This window comes from Rhinatrema bivittatum, chromosome 2 (assembly GCF_901001135.1).
Source record: "Rhinatrema bivittatum chromosome 2, aRhiBiv1.1, whole genome shotgun sequence".
Classification (NCBI taxonomy): domain Eukaryota; kingdom Metazoa; phylum Chordata; class Amphibia; order Gymnophiona; family Rhinatrematidae; genus Rhinatrema; species Rhinatrema bivittatum.
In genome coordinates, this window is record NC_042616.1 from 569490547 (window position 1) to 569509727 (window position 19181).

Here is a 19181-nt window from a genome sequence, read left to right on the forward strand (position 1 = left end):
TGGCGTATCATCTTACATGTTATTTAGCATTACAAAATATGCCTATGTATGAGGTCTGTTAAATGAGAGAGAAAAAATCCGTTTCACCTTTGGTGTCTATGTTTATCTTATAACTTGTGTGGCTGAACAGTTGCTTTTTGCGGTTGACTCTTTCACATACACACAGGCTCCCCACTCCTACCTTCACACACATACAGGCTCTTACTCTTACATGCTCTCTTTCACACACAGGCTCCCATTCCCCCCTACAGACACACAAGCTATCACTCTTACATGCTCTCTCACACACAAACACACAGGCTCTCACATGCTCTATCACACTTGTAGGCTCCCACTCCCATACATATGTACACATACAGGCTCTCACTCTCACATGCTCACATACACAGACTCTCACATGCTGTGTCCCATTTCTCCTCACAGACACACAGGCTCTCAATTTTACATGCTCTGTCACACACAGCTTCATACTCCCACACAAACACACAGGCTGTCTCTCATATGCAAGCTCCTGCTCCCACTTCCATACATACGTATACACACAGGCTCCCACTCTCACATGCTCTTTCACATGCAGGCTTCCACTTCCTTATACACAAGTTCTCACTCCCACATGCTCTCTCTTTCACACACCCCAAGCAGGCTCCCATTCCCAGACACCCCGCCAGGCAGTCTCCCATTGTTACACCCCTCAGGCCACCAGACAGGCTCCCATTCACCCCACCCCAACCCCCCCAAACAGGCTCCCATTCACTCACACACACAGAGACAGACTTCCATTCACACACCTAGACAGGCTACTATTTACACACATACACACACACACACACACATCCCTAGGCAAGCTCCCATTCACACACCCTCCACCAGGCAGGCTACTATTCACACACACACTCCCCCCCCCCCAAGCAAGTTACCATTCACATACACCCAATCCTCCAGGCAGGCTACAATTCACACACACCTAGGAAGGCTATCAGTCACATGAACACACACTCAGGCAAACAGTAAACACAGACAGGCTCCCCATCAAGAGCAAAAGGTGATACTGCTCTTCGTGTGCCTGCCTGCAGTATTCAAAACTCATGGGTCTAGTATGTACTCTATGCTGATCTCACAATGCACAAGATCAGCAAAGAGCACTTACTGGCTGCATGTGTTTTGAATGCCGCAGGGTCAGCACACATGGAGGAGCAGGAGAACTGGCTCCTTCCAGTGAGGGTTTTTTTTTTCTTCGATCGCCAGTCTCCCAGTCCCACTCCTCTTCTTGGCTGCCGGTAGGACAGGGTGCACAGTGGCCTCATGGACCCCTTCCTTTTCTTGGCCACCGGTGGGATGGGGGCCAAGTGGCAGCTTCTTGGGCCTCTTCCAGTCTTCCTCCTCTCGGCTTTCACTCCCCTCGAAGTGCACGCCTGGTGTGTCCGCTGCGGCCCTGTGATAGGGCCTCTCTTCTTGGGCCATCGGGCAATACCTATTGGGTGGGCCACTCTATTATGGAAAGTTAATCTCTAAAGCCAATGGAAATCCAAATACTTTATTCAATATAGTTAAAACATTAATTACTCCACACAACGAAAACTTCACAGAACACGATACAACATTCTGCAATAAAATTGCCAACCATTTTAAAACAAAAGTAACCACCATCTCCACAGAATTCTCACAACTACCTTACCCCACCTGTGTCAAGAAAGAACCTAATTATCAATGGTCCGAATTTAATCCAGTTTCAGACAATTCAATTCAAATTATAATCAGCAAACAAAAACCCTCAAACTCACCATACAATCCTTGTTCAGGAGCTTTCTTTAAAGCTATTGGTCATCATGCATACTCTTTTCTTAGTAGTCTAGTTAACCAATCTTTAGAAACAGGACAATTCCCATCCAATTTGAAAAAAACATCCATTCTACCTATTCTAAAATCAAAAACAAAAGGTACAGCTGATCTCAATAATTACAGACCTATCGCCTCTCTCACATCATTAGCTAAACTAATAGAATCTGCAGTCTTACGTCAACTTTCCGATTTTCTATCCGAAAATAACATTCTCCACATTAACCAGCATGGCTTCAGAAAGGGACACTCTACAGAAACACTTCTTCTATCTACCTTTGACACATTATTCCGGGCCTTTGATTCATACACAGATTATATTATAGTTATTTTTAGACATCTCAGCAGCATTTGATACGGTTGATCACCAAATTCTCATCTCAGGACTACAAGCAATAGGTATCACTGGAACAGTATTAAGTTGGTTTTCATCCTTTCTTACAGATCGCCCTCAACAAGTTAATATCAATCATCAATTTTCCACTCCCTACACAATTCCCTCTGGCGTTCCCCAAGGATCTTCATTGTCTCCCATACTATTCAATATATATCTTCTTCCACTTTGCCACATCTTATCTTCACTCAATTTACAATTCAAAAATTTATGCAGATGACATTCAATTTCTGGTACCCTATAAAACTTCCTGGTCTGACACCCTTTCATTAGTTTCACTCTACCTATCTACCATTAATTCTTGGCTATCTCATAATCGTTTAAAATTAAATCCATCAAAAACTGAATTGGTTCATTTAACATCCATTACAGATTCCTCTATAGGTCCGCCATCCCATTTCACATTCAATGGTTCAACCATCCCAATTAATTGTCACGCCATAAATCTAGGAGTAACCATAAATACAGATTTATCCATGAAACAACAAATTTCCTCCCTAACAAAGAAATCATTCTATAAATTACAGCTTCTGAAACGTCTTCGTCCTCTTCTTTTCTATCGTGATTTCAGGACTGTCCTTCAATCTCTCATTTTCTCTGGTCTAGACTATTGTAATGCTCTCTATCTAGGTCTATCTGATTCATCAATTCATCCGCTACAACTAGTTCAAAATAGTGCTGCTCGCTTATTATCCGGTACCTCCATTCGCAATCATATTACACCCATCCTACATTCTCTTCATTGGCTACCCATAAAGTACAGGATAAAATATAAAGTAATCTCAATCATTCACAGTCTAATTAATAATTCCTCATCCACCTGGCTTTGCACCTTACTCCGTATTTACAAACCCACCCGACACTTAAGATCACTTACTCAAAATCTCTTAGACATTCCATCACCACGACAGGCCAGATTAGACATCACCAGGAAAAGAGCTTTTTCAGTAGCAGGACCATCACTCTGGAACTCACTACCCAACCCTCTTCGCTTAATATCAAATCCTCATCATTTCAAAAAAGCTCTAAAAACATTCCTCTTTCAACAAGCATTTAATACTTCCACTAAGCAACCCCCTGATCATAAATGAAACTTCATCTCCCAAATTTCTCTCATCAGTTACATGTCACTTTAACTTCTCCCTTCCCCTATCTTCCCATCAGTGTTCTTTAAGGATATTACGATTCGTCCCCTCTCGTTCCCCCTTTTTACCCTCCCTGCCCTCCTTGCTCAAGGCACGCTACCTTTATTTTATTTTAATTTTAATTAATAATTTGTTTTTAGCTAGTTATCATCTAGCTATTTAGTCAAATTTATGTATTTAAGTTTATTTTAGTTATATTTTATTTTTATTTTTAACATGTTGTAAACCGTTTTGATAAAATTTTATTTTAAAAAACGGTATATAAATACCTTTAAATAAATAAATAAATAAAATACCCAGGCCCACCCGTGACTATGCCACTAAATACAGTGTAGGTGTGAGAGTGATTAACACCTGGTGGGCTGGTTGGAGGTGCAGTGGAGTGAGTAATGGAAGGTCAATAATGGCCCCACCTTCTGTGTACTTCAATTTTCTTCTTTCTGCCTGTGTCATAAATATTTGCCTGCAAAACTCATGTCAAACAACGGTAAAATAATCCTTTTTACAACGGCAGATATTCAGTTGTTATCCACCCGAAGGAGGCCCAACCTCAGGGAATGGATCAATCCCATTGTGTCTCACTTGCTCCTTCTTTCTCTGTTCTCTTCACACAATAATCAATGCACATCGCTATAACGTCATCACTTCTCTTCTATGCTAACTTTAGTGGTTCTTTAGTAACATCCCGCATACAGTTAAATCCAAATATTTGCTTAAATTACACCAATTTTCAAAGGGAAAGTACATACACACTTTGGGCCGGATTTTAAAAAGGTTACACGCACCGAGCCTATTTTAAAAAGGCCCGGTGACGCGCATAAAACCCCGGGACGCATGTAAGTCCCGGGGCTTGCAAAAAGGGGCAAGGAGGGGGTAGGGCAGGGTCGGGCAGGGGTGGAGGCTCCAGGCACAGTGGCCATTTGCCGCTGTGCCCAGGATCGTGCGCCGGCAGTCGGCCAGCAGGCGCAAATGGTAAGATAAAGGGCAGGGGGAGATAGAGTAGGGCTGGGGGGGGGAAAGGTTAGGGGAAGGGGTGGGAAGGTCAGGCTAGAGGGGAGGGAATGGGGGAAGACAGGATTATATAACCTGAACACGCATATCATAAAATCGGGCATACATGTGCACGCGCCGGGTAACGCACGCACATGTACGCCCGCGCACAACCTTTTAAAATAGACACATTTATTTTTGAAAATTATTCCACCACAATTACATTTGCTACATTGTGCCTGGATATTTTTTCAGGAAAATTTACATGCACTTTTGAAAATGCAAAAGAGTGCTTGTAAGTGCAAATCTCTTCCCAATGTTGTCCCCAGAAATGCCTCCGCTCACTGCAGATAAACTTCTGTACGCACTTACAAACCTTACATGTGCACGTTTACCCACATATTGGGTGTACAATTTTATAACCAGTTATTTCCCTGGATAAAGTATCATTTTACCTGCTGAAATGCCTTTGAAATGTCTCTTATTATTCAGTGTGCAAAAGATTTTCTTCTCCTGCATTTAGTAAAGGTGAAAAACCCTTAAATGTCAGTCATCTTCTGGATCCTTTTACAGAAAGAACTCGCTTACTGATTTTTGTCATCAAACTTCTAATGCCAGGTTGATCCTATATAGATAGATATGGATTTGGATTTAGCTCACGTTTTTACACTGATAGGTCAAGTCAAGCTCCATTCAGGCACAGCAGGTATTTCCCTTTTCCCAGAGGGCTTACAATCTACGGGGGTGATTTACTAAGCTGTGTTAGGCATTTAACTGAGCGATAACACACAGTATTTCATATGTCATCTATTATTCCCCTCGACAATGCGGATATGGTAATCGCATGCAAATAAAAAGCGTGGCTAGCCTGAAAAATCACAAGCCGCGTTGTTTTCAAGAAGCTTAGCTACAGATTTTAGCTAGAATTCAAAAGCTGTAGCTAACTTTCCCCTGGAACATCAGGATGTTAACCCACATTCTGATACTCCAGGGCTTCTCCCTCAAGGGCTTGATCAGCCCAAACTGTTAATCGTCCCCCCCCCCCCCCCCGCACGGGTCTCAATAAAACGGGTCCTGATCTTTATCAACAAAGGCATAAAATCGTCTTCCACACCAAAAAATATGAAGGTACCCTGGTCAGATCACTTCCTGATTTCTACCTCATTCGCAATGGAAAAATCTATTGCCCCTCATTCACCTACGCCCTCCTTTAATTACAGGAAATCTTGCCACCCCGACAACCTCACCAATCAAATGAACAAACACCTTCCCGCTATAGTTCTCACCGATCCCAATACTGCCTTACAATCCTGGAATACCATCACAGAAGCTATAGCCAACAAGCTCTGCCCGCTAACAACAAAAAAATCCCACCCAGACGCCTCCAAAAAACAGCCATGGTTCACCGACGACCTTAGAAGGTTAAAACACAATTTAAGACAAAAGGAATCTAATTGGCGGAAAACTCCTACTGCTAGCACTCTCTCAGCATACAAACTCACGCTACAACAATACAAGGCCTGCACCTCCAAATCAAAAAGAGACTTTTTTGCCTCCAAAATCCACAACTTAGTCTTTGACGCGAAAGCTCTATTCTCCTATGTTTCCTCCCTCACCCAAGTACCCTCACCAGAATGCCCTAGTAATCAAGCTCAAGCTAAAGCAGATGAACTCGCTATCTTCTTTAAAAACAAAATCACAAATCTTCTTACTCAACTTCCCTCCAATATCACCCCCCTAACTCCAGCTCTAATGCCTCACATTAAAAACATTCATCTAGAAATGTTTGATCCTACTTCCTCATCCGAAATCCAAACCATCCTTAGAAGAATGAAACCATCTTCGCACCCAGCGGACCATATTCCCTCAAAACTTCTCCTCTCAATACCAGACACCATCTCCAAAACATTAGCGGACATCATCAACTGCTCACTTTCCCAAGGTTCCTTCCCAGAAGACCTCAAACAAGCCTCACTCAAACCACTTTTAAAAAAACCCAACCTGGACCTAAAAGACCCCAACAACTACCGTCCAATAGCTAATCTTCCTATCATAGCTAAGATTATGGAAAGGCTTGTGAACTCCCAACTATCGGACTTCATCGAAGACAACAATATTCTATCCGCCTCCCAACATGGATTCCGCAAAAAACGGGGCACAGAATCCTTACTTACTTCCCTAAAAGACCTCCTCATTTTAGGTACAGACAAAGGTCAATCCTTTCTATTGATCCTTCTGGACCTTTCAGCAGCTTTCGATACCGTAAATCACGCCATCCTCATCAACCAGCTAGCTGCGATAGGAATCTCTGGTTTAGCGCTCTCCTGGTTCAAATTGTTTCTAACTAACAGAGGCTACAAGGTAAAAATCCAAAATAAAGAATCATCATGCCACGACTCAACCATCGGAGTCCCACAAGGTTCCTCTTTATCCCCTACACTCTTTAATATTTACCTCCTACCACTCTGCCGACTCCTTAACAACCTCAATTTAATACACTTTCTCTATGCAGACGACATCCAGATCCTGATCCCCATCAAAGAATCATACTCAAAAACCCTTGATTACTGGGAATCCTGTCACCAAGAAATCAAAAGCCTTCTCAACAGCCTAAATCTGATACTAAATTCCGCCAAAACTGAAGTATTACTCATAACTCCGGATAACAATCTCACAGCCTCTCTGCCAACCAACCTACAAACCACTCATGTGAGAGATCTTGGTGTGCTAATCGACAATAAACTGAACTTCAAAGCCCACATCAATAAAACCACCAAAGACTGCTTCTATAAACTGCAAGTGTTAAAAAGGATAAGACCACTATTCCATGCCAAAGACTTCAGAACCATCCTCCAAGCCCTCATTTTCTCCAAACTGGACTACTGCAGCTCCACTTTACTTGGCCTCCCCTCCTCATACACAAAACCGCTCCAAATGGTCCAAAACGCAGCAGCCCGTCTACTGACAAACACTAGGAAAAGAGACCATATCTCCCCAGTGCTACAAGACCTCCACTGGTTACCAATTCATTTCAGAGTCATTTATAAATCCATCACCTTGATATACAAAATCATTCACCTACATACCATAATCGACCTACAAATTCCTCCCCGTTTACACAAATCCACAAGACCGACCAGGGAAGCCTACAGAGGATGCCTCGTTGTTCCACCCACGAAAACCACCAATTACTGTACCTTAAGAGACCGAGCCCTTTCCACAGCAGGCCCACCGTTATGGAACTCCATCCCTCCAGATCTCAGAAACGAACCATGCCTCCTAACCTTTAGGAAAAGACTCAAGACATGGCTTTTCAGACAAGCCTTCCCGAACTCCACCTAACATGCACCATTAATAAATTCTCTGCTAAGATGCTGTATATTTGAGACACCATATTTATATTGTACACCTGTATATAATTAACCTTCTCTATCTCTCTCTATTTCTTACAATCCCAGTTCATTAGCCCTTGTTAATTGTAACTGCCTCTCTTCATCAAGTTATTTTGTTTTTGGTTGTATTATTCGCACCCCTGTTTTCTGTAAACCGACATGATGTGAACAAGTTCATGAATGCCGGTATAAAAAAACCTTAAATAAATAAATAAATAAAAATAAAACCCAGGGCTGCTGAGAGATCCCCTGTCCCACCCTCTGTCATCCTTTTAGGAAGCCCCAGTATAAGAAAGGATCGTAAGTGTCCCATTCTGTCATCACCCTCCACATCTCACTTCCTTTTAGGGAAATAATTTAACCCACCCCCCTTGATCTCCTGTTCCCCCTTCCCCCAAACCCCTCTTGGGCCAGTATCTCTGTTTCAATGATGATCTAATGGAACTTGGAGAACCCCTACCACACCAGACTGGGGCAAGAGTCCCCATGCAGCGTCAGGAACTATTTTGCAAGTGGTGGACATAGGCTCAGTGTGTTAGAGGGCACTCTGAGCTCCACTAAAGCCACCATCAAAACAAAGGGTCAGGCCCACTGTGGGGGTTGGGGGTGGAGAGCAGGAGGTCCAGGGATAGGAGGATAACATTTTTATGTTATAAGGCGAGGATGTGGGAGAGGAGAGGGCCAAGATTTAAAAATAGCATAAGCATCCTATCTTCTTTTTTTTTTTTTTACTACTGGGGCCACCCGAAAAGGTGGCAGAATGGTTGGTCAGGGAGGGCCTTATCAAGACCCCCCAGGGACTTTACTGAGATTGGGGAGGGTCGCTTCAACTGATAAGGCCATTTAAAAGATGGTGGCCCTGGGCTGTGGGACTGTCATTGCATGATGATCTCTGCTTAGGACACCAAAACTGTGGTATTTTTCCCTGTGGTGTTTTCTGCTGGGGAAAATGCCATGGGATTCAGTAAACTGTGTATAGAGTACTGCAGCTTAGTGAATCCTGCTGTATTTTACTCTCTGAACTAAATACCAAAAGTCTGCAAATACAGTTACAGATTAGCAAATATATGTTTGTAATTGAGGGAGCAGGTCACAAGGAGCAGCAGTGGGATTTGAACCGTGGCTTCCTTGGTTCTCAGCCCACTGCTCTAACCACTAGACCAGTAGTTAGAGAATCTTTTTTCTGTTGGGACACACCTGATAGATGGTTCTCAGTGCATGACACACTGAACACATGACTGTCACAAGGCTAAATGTAAATGTACACTTTGCATCCACCGGAAACCTCCCCACCACTCAGTAATGGGTATAAAGCAGAACTAAACATTCCCCGTACAACTCACCATATAAAAAAAGATAATCTGGTATTATCTCAATAACAGCAACACAAACTCCCTCTACTACCAGGCACAATAGTCCTACTTATGAAAAGACAGCATATCCTATTGAGAAAACACAACAAATAAGATTGATACAAATGCCTACATGCTAGTTAAATATCTCACCTCGGTCACACACACAGAACTGACCTTCACCAAGTGCAGAAAGCCCACAAATTACAAATATGGAGACAAACTGTAAGGGAAACCCAAAAAAGCCACTCTGCATGCAGAACAAAACTTGAGAAATGGAAACAGAAATATAGCACCTAACATAGTCCCAGGTTCTGCAATAATGCACACAAACTAATCCCTACAAAGTTATACTTGCATTATGGAACAGACTCAAACAGTAACATAGAAATGACGGCATAAGAAGACCAAACGGCCCATCCAGTCTGCCCAGTAAGCATTTGCACTCTTTTTTTTTTTCTTCTCTCTCATACTTATCTGTTACTCTTGGCCCTCAGTAACCTTTTGGTTCTGTATCCCTTCCACCCCCGCCATAATGCAGAGAACAGTGTTAGAACTGCATCTAAGTGAATATCTAGCTTAATTAGTTAGGGATAGTAACCGCCGCAAAAAGCAAGCTACACCCATGCTTGTTTACCCAGTCTATGTAATTCAGTCCTTGTTGGTTGTTGTCTGTATATAGATCCACTTTTCTTCATTCCCCACCTGCCATTGAAGCAGAGAGCTATGCAACTATTAAACTAGGCCCTAAACACCTCCTATTAGGAAAACTGAACAAGCCAAGCTGCTATAGATTCCCACTCAGAAATAATTGTAAAACTCTACTACTAAATGAACAGCTGATGAACAGAACATCATCTAACAATCAAACCAATTAAACTCTTAATGATTACAAATTCTCCAAATATCAATAAAATATTTCAAAACAGCAAACACATCACATAATACCCAATAATTAAAATGGCAGTCAATCAAGAAAAAGGAACTTAAAGTCACTTTTACTTATCCTCTCTAGCAGCTCTCCTACTTCTTTCCCTTGCAGGCCAGTTGCATACATTAGAAGCAGCAGTAGCTTCTGAAGCAGTCCTTACGGTCCTCTTCCTTAGGGACCACAACCAGTCTCTATATCTCTCTCTCTCTCTCACACACACACACACACAGACACACAGATACACACACACACGTGTCACACCTTCAGGACCAGTTTCAGTCCCTCATACACCAATCATCTCCCCAACCAGCCTCTCTGACACATACACAAGTCACCTCTCTGACCAGTCTTAGTCACACAATGCTTTCTCTATCTCACTTAGACACAGGCTCTCAATCATGCACATGCTCTCTCTTTCTCACTTAAAGACACAGGCTTTCAATCGTACACATGCTCTATCTCACTTACACACAAGCTCTCATGCACTCTCTCTCTCACTTATACACTGGCTGGTTGTCTCTCACTCCCACTCCCTCCCCTCCCACAGAGTGCAAATGGTAGATGCAGCAGCCTCCTCCAACCCCCATGGCCCCAGAAAGAAGAATCCCATTGACCATTGGGGCTAAGACTGCCATCTCTTTTGCTAACCACTGGGTGCTTCTGATTTTGCTCCAGGCCTGCGCTGCTGCTTGGGGCCAATGCTGCCTCTACTGCTGCTACTTTTCAATGCAGCATGGCCTTTTCTTCCCACACGCCCCACAATACATCACTTCCTCTTCCGGACCGTGGGAAGAAGAAAAGGCCATGCTGCAGTTACCGGCTTCAACGACCTCTACTGCTGTTCTCGTCTGGCCAGGTATGAACATTCTGATAGACCGGGCGGCAATGGCAGAAGTGAAAAAAAATCTCTGTCTCTCGCTTGGTGGAGGAAGGGAAGAGAAGAGTATTGAGAGACCAGGTAACACGCGACGTACCTGCCGGTGCTTGGCAACACACTGGTGTGTCGTGTCACACTGGTTGAGAATCACTGCACTAGACCACTCCTCCACTGCATATAGACAGACAGAATTTCTTTGATTATGACTGAGAGCGCCAGATTTTTTTTTTTGGGGGGGGGGGGGGGGGTTTAGAAGACAAATGTTCCAGTATCCCCCAAGGATCAGAACAAGCTTGCTATTTTGCAATTTTATTGCCCAAATACATATACAGCGTTACAATGCAAGCGCAGGGTAAAGTGTTGAGCTGTGACCCCAGCAGGAAGGACAGATTTCTGCAGTACACATAAGAGTACAGTCCCGCACATAGTGACCGTGCTTAGCTGGAAAGGAAACATTTGTCACTATCAGGGGTGCATTAAGATAAGCAGAATACTGAATGTGTCAGCACATTGCCAAGGAAAGAAAATGCATTTTTTAAGAATGCATCTAAAAATACTGTTCAAGACTGGGAATGAAGGGAGGGGAGATTTGAGGCAAGTACTCTGCCCCCCTAAATAAATGTTTTCAGTCTTAGAGGTTCTGATGTCACTCAGTGAAAAACCCTCTTATGTGCTGGGAGGTGACATGCATGCCAGGCGTTCCCTACCTATCCTTCTCTCAACCCCTTTGGATTATCTGGTAATAAAATAGTGATAAAGCAGGGTTATGTGTGCTACATCTGTCAGTGCAAGCACTGCTTCCCCTAACATAAGGAGGTGGAAGTATTGTCATTTTTTCAAGTGGAATGATTGAATTTTTAAAAGAAGCTGCTGAAAGCACAGGCTTGCTTCACCAGCCCACATCAACAGTCCTGGCATCCTGACTCATACAGCATGACTCATGCGCCTTCTTGTCTGAAGCAAAGCCCATGTTATGCCTTTCTTTAGCAGATTTCCTTTAAATAATTACCCCAGGAATTGACTACAAGATAGGAGTGCTATTAGGCATATTTTTAAAAGGTCTACCTCAAATTAAAATGTATTAAAAATAACAATAAGTTTCCAGGTCAAGGACAGTCACATTGCAGGATTCTTGCTCAACAGATTGGGCAGAGTCCTTTTGCATGATTTTTGAAGATGCAATTCCCTAAGGACATAGCAACATCGTGCAAACCCCCAACAAAAAAAAAAAAGTGTGTATAGGGCTTTTATTATTTTGCCATTTTAGAGTCGCAATCTCTAAAAACTAACAACAAAAAAAAAGAAGTTTTTTCAAATGAGGACTGCCCTTTTTTACTGGGGTGAGGGAGAGTTAGTTTGAGAGTTAATTTATCACAAAACCTAATAGGTTTGTTTGCATTAAACTATGCTCTGTGAAATAAAGCAGGACATAAGGACACCCAGTTACCCTCTCTCAGTTGCTTGGCTGGGAAGAACTGTTACAATTCACATGAATATTCTCCCCAGAATTTAATTTTGCATTTAAAATCTGGTTCAGTGTAAGTAAAAGCATACAGGTAACCGTGTTTTGCAAGCACTTTTACATGCACAAAAGGCATTCCAGGAAAGGGGGGAGGGGGGGAGGGAAGCTGAGCTGGAGTTGGAACTTACGTGCATCTTTTATAATTTTAAAAAGTAGGCATGTAAGTCACCCTGCACAAGTTATGCCTTGCTTGGAGCAGGTGTTACTTTGTGCAAGCTAATGAAACCCCTTGACTGAGGTCCCCCACTGAGGGATCTGAGGGCAAACTTCAATTTCAAGAGTTTAAGAACTCCAGACTTTCTATACCTTTCATAATCCTACTACTTTCCAGGATTCCCTGGCGGGGGTGGGGGTGGGGAGGGGAGGAACAAAGAATTATTCTCCAAGGCCCTGAGCACTCTTTCATCAGTTTTAAAAATATACAGTAATAATCTCGCAGACCAATTCGTGTGGTTCCAACATGACTTTATTGATGGTTGATTTTAAAGTTAGATAAATGACAATGTACAAGTCCTTGCTCAATACAATCCATTATATTACTCCTCTTCTAATAAATCCGACTCTGTATTGATGGCATTATCTGTTCTTTTTCTTTCTACGTCCCTTTCCAATTTCAGACACAGTTTTGGAGCTTCCTCCCAAATTGGTGGTCGGGATACCTGGATTCGGCTAGGTGGCTTAATTCAAAGTCCCATTTAGCATTCCTTGATTCACAGGTATTATCCAAACCCTTCCCAGAATATCCAAATGATATGGTAGTGGTTAACACCAATTGGTGCCACGGTTCTTCTTTCTTCCTAATCTTTTCCTGCTCCCGGGGATGAATAAAGATCCATTTGCATGCATGACCTCTGAAGAGTCACTGGATCTCTCTGGGTGAGAGACTCCTCTGGAAAAATTCCTCTCTTCTTGGTAGCAACCACATTTGTTTGGCCAAGAGGAATTTATTTGGTTGGTAAAATTTTAAAAAGGATCTTCAAAATCCAGAGGAAAAAAAAAAGGAAGGGTGGACAAAACTTCCTTCAGCAATTATGACCAAAATCAGAAGGAAATAATATTCCTTGAAATTGGGGAAAAAGGCACCCCCTTCTATCTTTTCCATACCCAAGCCTTAATCCCTAAGGCCCACAGGGTCATCTCCCAAAAAGAAGAAAAAAAAACCAATACAGGATCAGGAACAGCACAATCCTGCCTCTTAGAAGTCTAACAAAAAATCCACATCCTCTATAGATATAACAGTAAGAAGCAGCCAGCGCGGTATCCTACATAGGGGAGCTGTAATCCACTTAGAATGCTTTATCTCTACCTATCCTTATGGTATGGTCTTCTTTGTAAAGACCTAGTAGGGCTCTCTACAATAATTTGTGCGTGTACTTCGCCAATTACCAGAGAACTTTCAAAGCAAACTTATGCATATGAGTTCCTTTTTGAAAATGCTCGGTAAAGTCTGTGTGTATAATGTACATTGCAGAGTTTACTGCTATGAAAGCTGTTATAAAATCACCCTCTCTATTCATGATGCTTTTTAGTACCATTCTAGACAATTTGACTTCTTTCCCTTTCCACTTAACTTCTTTATGGGGGGAACCCTGGTCTACTTAGAAATTTTTCTTCTATGGTGTTTGAAATGTGGAAAAGAATAAGTATCACAAGAGTAACTTAGTTATTCCATAAGGATTCATTCTACGGTTTGCAGGAAATGAAAGAAAATATGGATCTCTCTAAGATCCCAGGATTGAAATACATACAATTAAAAGTACTGATGTCTAAATCTCCTTTCAAAGAGAACTGCAGTAGAACCCTTTCTCCTTTGGAACATTTGATGGTATTAAATTGTCAAAGTGAAGATCCAATATATAATTGTGTCTCTGTACAGCATTGCATACATCTGGTAGCACTATATAAATGTGTTACAGCTTCGACTGCTTTGCAGCCTCCCTTCCACTAGGAGACCCTGGCGAACCATGCTTGAAACCGTACTCTCCAGCACGTCTCCGGTCTCTGGCCTCCACCTGCTGTATTACCTCTCCTCCACCAGGGGATCGCCATAAGCACATCCCTCAGGCTGTCCAGGCCCCTCTCCCCTGCCTGCACCTCACCCAGACTCTTGTCCTACCGGTACTTAACCCTGCTTGTCCTTTCCCTCAATGCTTTGGCATTCATTTCTAGTTAGCTCTTTGCTTTAGCCATTTCTGCTTTGGGGTCTTCTCGGCCTCTTCCTATTCTGTCCCTTAGTCTTTAGGCTCCTGACCTTAATAAACCTTTGCCTTAGCCATAGCTGCCTTAGCCTTACTCATGTGGCTTCTCTGACCTTCCGCTTTAACCTTATTCTGTGACCTTAGGGCCTTCTGGCTCTTTCCTTGCTTTGAGGCCTTTAGGCCTTTCTTGCTTGTTCCTGAGTTCCAGTTCCCTCTTACCTCCATGCAGCTCCAGTCTGTTCCTGAATTCCAGCTTCAGCCATAGTCACAGTCACAACCTTGTCTTCAGTTTCAGCCACAGCTGTAGCCTTGTCTTCAGCTTCAACTATTGCCGCAGCCACTGCCTTGTCTTCACCTTCAGCCATAGCTCCAGTCTCAGCCAAGCCATTCCATTCCAAGTCTTACTTCAGCCTCACCGAACCACCCAAGTCTAGCCCTAGTCTCATCATGCCAACCTGTGCCACTCTGGAGGTGGTGTCCACCATGCTTCTGCTGCAATGGAGCCCAAAGAAAATGAATAAAAATAATAATGATATAAATTTACTGATCTATTACAATCTATCTTTTTACCTAAGATGATGTTATCTATGATAGCTTGGGAGAAAGACCGTTGACAAGAAATATCAGAACAAAAGTGAGCAGGAATTCTATTAGGGCAAATCTGCAAGAAGGGAGTTACAAATTGATATATAGCTGAAGGCTCAAGTGAAGGCTATTACAAAAATTTCCTTCTAAAACCTGAACCTGATTCAGCTTTGAAGCCACTCCTCCTCCCTAGCAATTTTAGATCTGCTGTTCTAGTGTTTGTCCTGTCTCATGTCGACTATTACAGTGGTGACCAACTCTGGTTTTCAAGAGCCACAAACAGAACTGATTTTCAGAATATCCACAATAAAGACATGGTTTAATGGAACACAGTCAGCATGGATTTACCCAAGGGAAGTCTTGCCTCACAAATCTGCTTCACTTTTTTGAAGGGGTTAATAAACACGTGGATAAAGGTGAACCGGTAGATGTAGTATATTTGGATTTTCAGAAGGCGTTTGACAAAGTCCCTCATGAGAGGCTTCTAAGGAAACTAAAAAGTCATGGGATAGTAGGTGGTGTTTTTTCGTGGATTACAAACTGGTTGAAAGACAGGAAACAGAGAGTAGGATTAAATGGTCAATTTTCTCAGTGGAAAAGAGTAAACAGTGGAGTGCCTCATGGATCTGTACTTGGACCAGTGCTTTTCAATATATATATAAATGATCTGGAAAGGAATACGACGAGTGAAGTAATCAAATCTGCAGATGATACAAAATTATTTAGAGTAGTTAAATCACAAGTGGATTGTGATACATTGCAGGAGGACCTTGCGAGATTGGAAGACTGGGCATTGAAATGGCAGATGAAATTTAATATAGACAAGTGCAAGGTGATGCATTTAGGGAAAAATAATCCATACTGTAGTTACACGATGTTAGGTTCCATATTAGGAGCTACCACCCAGGAAAAAGATCTAGGCGTCATAGTTGACAATACTTTGAAATCATCAGTTCAGTGTGCTGCAGCAGTCAAAAAAGCAAACAGAATGTTAGGAATTATTAGGAAGGGAATGGTGAATAAAATGGAAAATGTCATAATGCCTCTGTATCACACCATGGTGAGACCACACCTTGAGTACTGTGTACAATTCTGGTTGCCGCATCTAAAAAAAGATATAGTTGCGATGGAGAAGGTACAGAGAAGGATGACAAAAATGATAAAGGGGATGGAACGGCTCCCCTATGAGGAAAGGCTAAAGAGGTTAGGGCTGTTCAGCTTGGAGAAAAGACAGCTGAGGGGGGATATGATAGAGGTCTTTAAAATCATGAGAGATCTAGAATGGGTAAATGTGAATCAGTTATTTACTCTTTTAGATAATAGAATGACTAGGGGACACTCCATGAAGTTAGTAAATAGCACATTTAAAACTTAATTGGAGAAAATTCTTTTTCACTCAACGCATAATTAAGCTCTAGAATTTGTTGCCAGAGGATGTGGTTAGTGCATTTAGTGTAGCTGGTTTAAAAAAGGTTTGGATAGATTCATGGAGGAAAAGTCCATTAACTGCTATTAATCAAGTTGTCTTAGAGAATAGCCACAGCTATTACTGGCATCAGTAGCATGGGATCTACTTAGTGTTTAGGTATTTTCAGCCTGGATTCGCCACTGTTGGAATCAGGGTGCTAGGCTTGATGGACCCTTGGTTTGACCCAGTATGGCCATTTCTTATGTTCTTAAATATGCACAAGATAGATTTGTATAGAATAGAGGCAGTGCTACAAATCTATCTTTTGCAAATATCATTGTGAATATCCTGAAAACCAGATCTTTTTGTGGCTCATGAGGTCCAGAGTTAGCCACTCCTGGACTATTGTAATTCTGTTATCTGAGCCTTCCCACCTCCGTACTTCATGTGCTTTAACTGGCTCAAAATGTGTCTGTCTGGCTGACTGCAAGAGTCTGTCACTTTGATCATATTTCTCCATCTTTAAGCTTTGTAATGGTTACAGATTTGTTGGAGGGTGTGTTTTAAGATGGCTTGTTTCTTTATTAAGGCCTTAACATGAAAAAGAGAAAGAACCAGTGCATCTAATTTCTTCTCTTACCATACACACACACACAGAGTCATCTGTTGAGGTCTTCACAGAAATTTTTACTTGCTGTTCTTCTTCTGTTAAGCAATTCCATTTTTCCGAAACATGAAACAGAGCATTTACTGTGGCTGCTCCAATATTCTAGAATTCCATACCACTTGAACTTTGTCAGCAGGGATGCTATTTAAATTTTCAGGAAAAAAAAAAGTCAAAACTCTATTTTTTGTGGAAGCATTCCTGTTGGGTACCATTTGATATGTTGCTGCTACTGAGTTAGGCCTATATCTACTATTGACTGGTTTTTTTTGTGACCTTTTGATTTATTGTGGCCACTTTAAATAGATTTTTTTTATTTTTCATGCTGTCTTTCTCTTTGCATTCTTTTCTTTTTACATTGTTAGGCTTATAATTGTGTTATGTTTTGTAATAGAAACAGTAGGCAGAGAACTATAGATACAGGATTGCTCTGAAGAACTAAACCATTCATCCAAACCCACTTCACACACACATTTCCAGTAAAGCATTACAAGGATTGAAAATGCTTCATGTCATTGTTTTATTAAATGCTGTAATCCACCTAGCACAAACATTTTGGCTTGGCAGACTATAAATTGCTTTAGAGACAGTATTATATATAGCAGTTAAAAAGATATGCATCAAACATTCTGATGTCTGTTGGAAGACGTGCTTCGGAAAAGGTGCTTTGTTCCATATGCTGTGGCACTGCCCTATGCTTCGAATCTTCTGGACTGAGATCCTCTCTGAGATTTATGATGTAAGAGAGCTCTTAATTCCAGCTGACCCAGTGATAATTTTACGGGGTTCCCTAGAGAGATAAGATAACATTTTGATGCCATTGAGCAGGAAAACATTGGCATAATCCAACTAAACCTTCCCATGAGGCTTCAATCCAGTAAATGTGGGACATGTTCACTTTAGAAAAATTAACACAAACAGTAAGGGGAAATTATCCTAATGTCGCTGAAATTAGGAAACCTTTAGTCAAGTGAGAAATGGGAGCTGAGAATCTATATATAGACGACTGAATAGGACCCTCTAGGAGCATGAGCTTTTAGTTCACAAGTGAAACATAGAAACATAGAAACATAGAAATGACGGCAGAAGAAGACCAAACGGCCCATCCAGTCTGCCCAGCAAGCTTCACACATTTTTTCTCTCATACTTATCTGTTTCTCTTAGCTCTTGGTTCTATTTACCTTCCACCCCCACCATTGAAATATCTAGCTTGATTAGTTAGGGGTAGTAGGGGTAGTAACCGCCTCAATAAGCAAGCTACACCCATGCTTATTTGTTTTACCCAGACTATGTTATACAGTCCTTATTGGTTGTTTTTCTTCTCCCCTGCTGTTGAAGCAGGGAGCTATGCTGGAAATGCGTGATGTATCAGTCTTCTCCCATGCCGTTGAAGCAGAGAGCCATGCTGGATATGCATCGAAAGTGAAGTATCAGAAACATTTGGTTTGGGGTAGTAACCGCCGTAACAAGCCAGCTACTCCCCGCTTTGTGAGTGAGAACCCTTTTTTCTTCTCCCCTGTCGTTGAAGCAGAGAACTATGCTGTATATGCATTGAAGGTGAAGTATCAGGCTTATTTGGTTTGGGGTAGTAACCGCCGTAACAAGCCAGCTACTCCCCTCTTTGTGAGTGTAAATCCATTTTTCCACATTTCCTCTTGCTGTTGAAGCTTAGAGCGATGTTGGCGTCACAGTAAGCATGTGTATGTTTATTGAATAAGGGTATTGTCTCCAGGCAGTAGCTGTCATTCTGGTGAGTCACCCACTCTTCATTGGCGGCCTCTTGACTTTATGGATCCACAGTGTTTATCCCACGCCCCTTTGAAGTCCTTCACAGTTCTGGTCTTCACCACATCCTCCGGAAGGGCATTCCAGGCGTCCACCACCCTC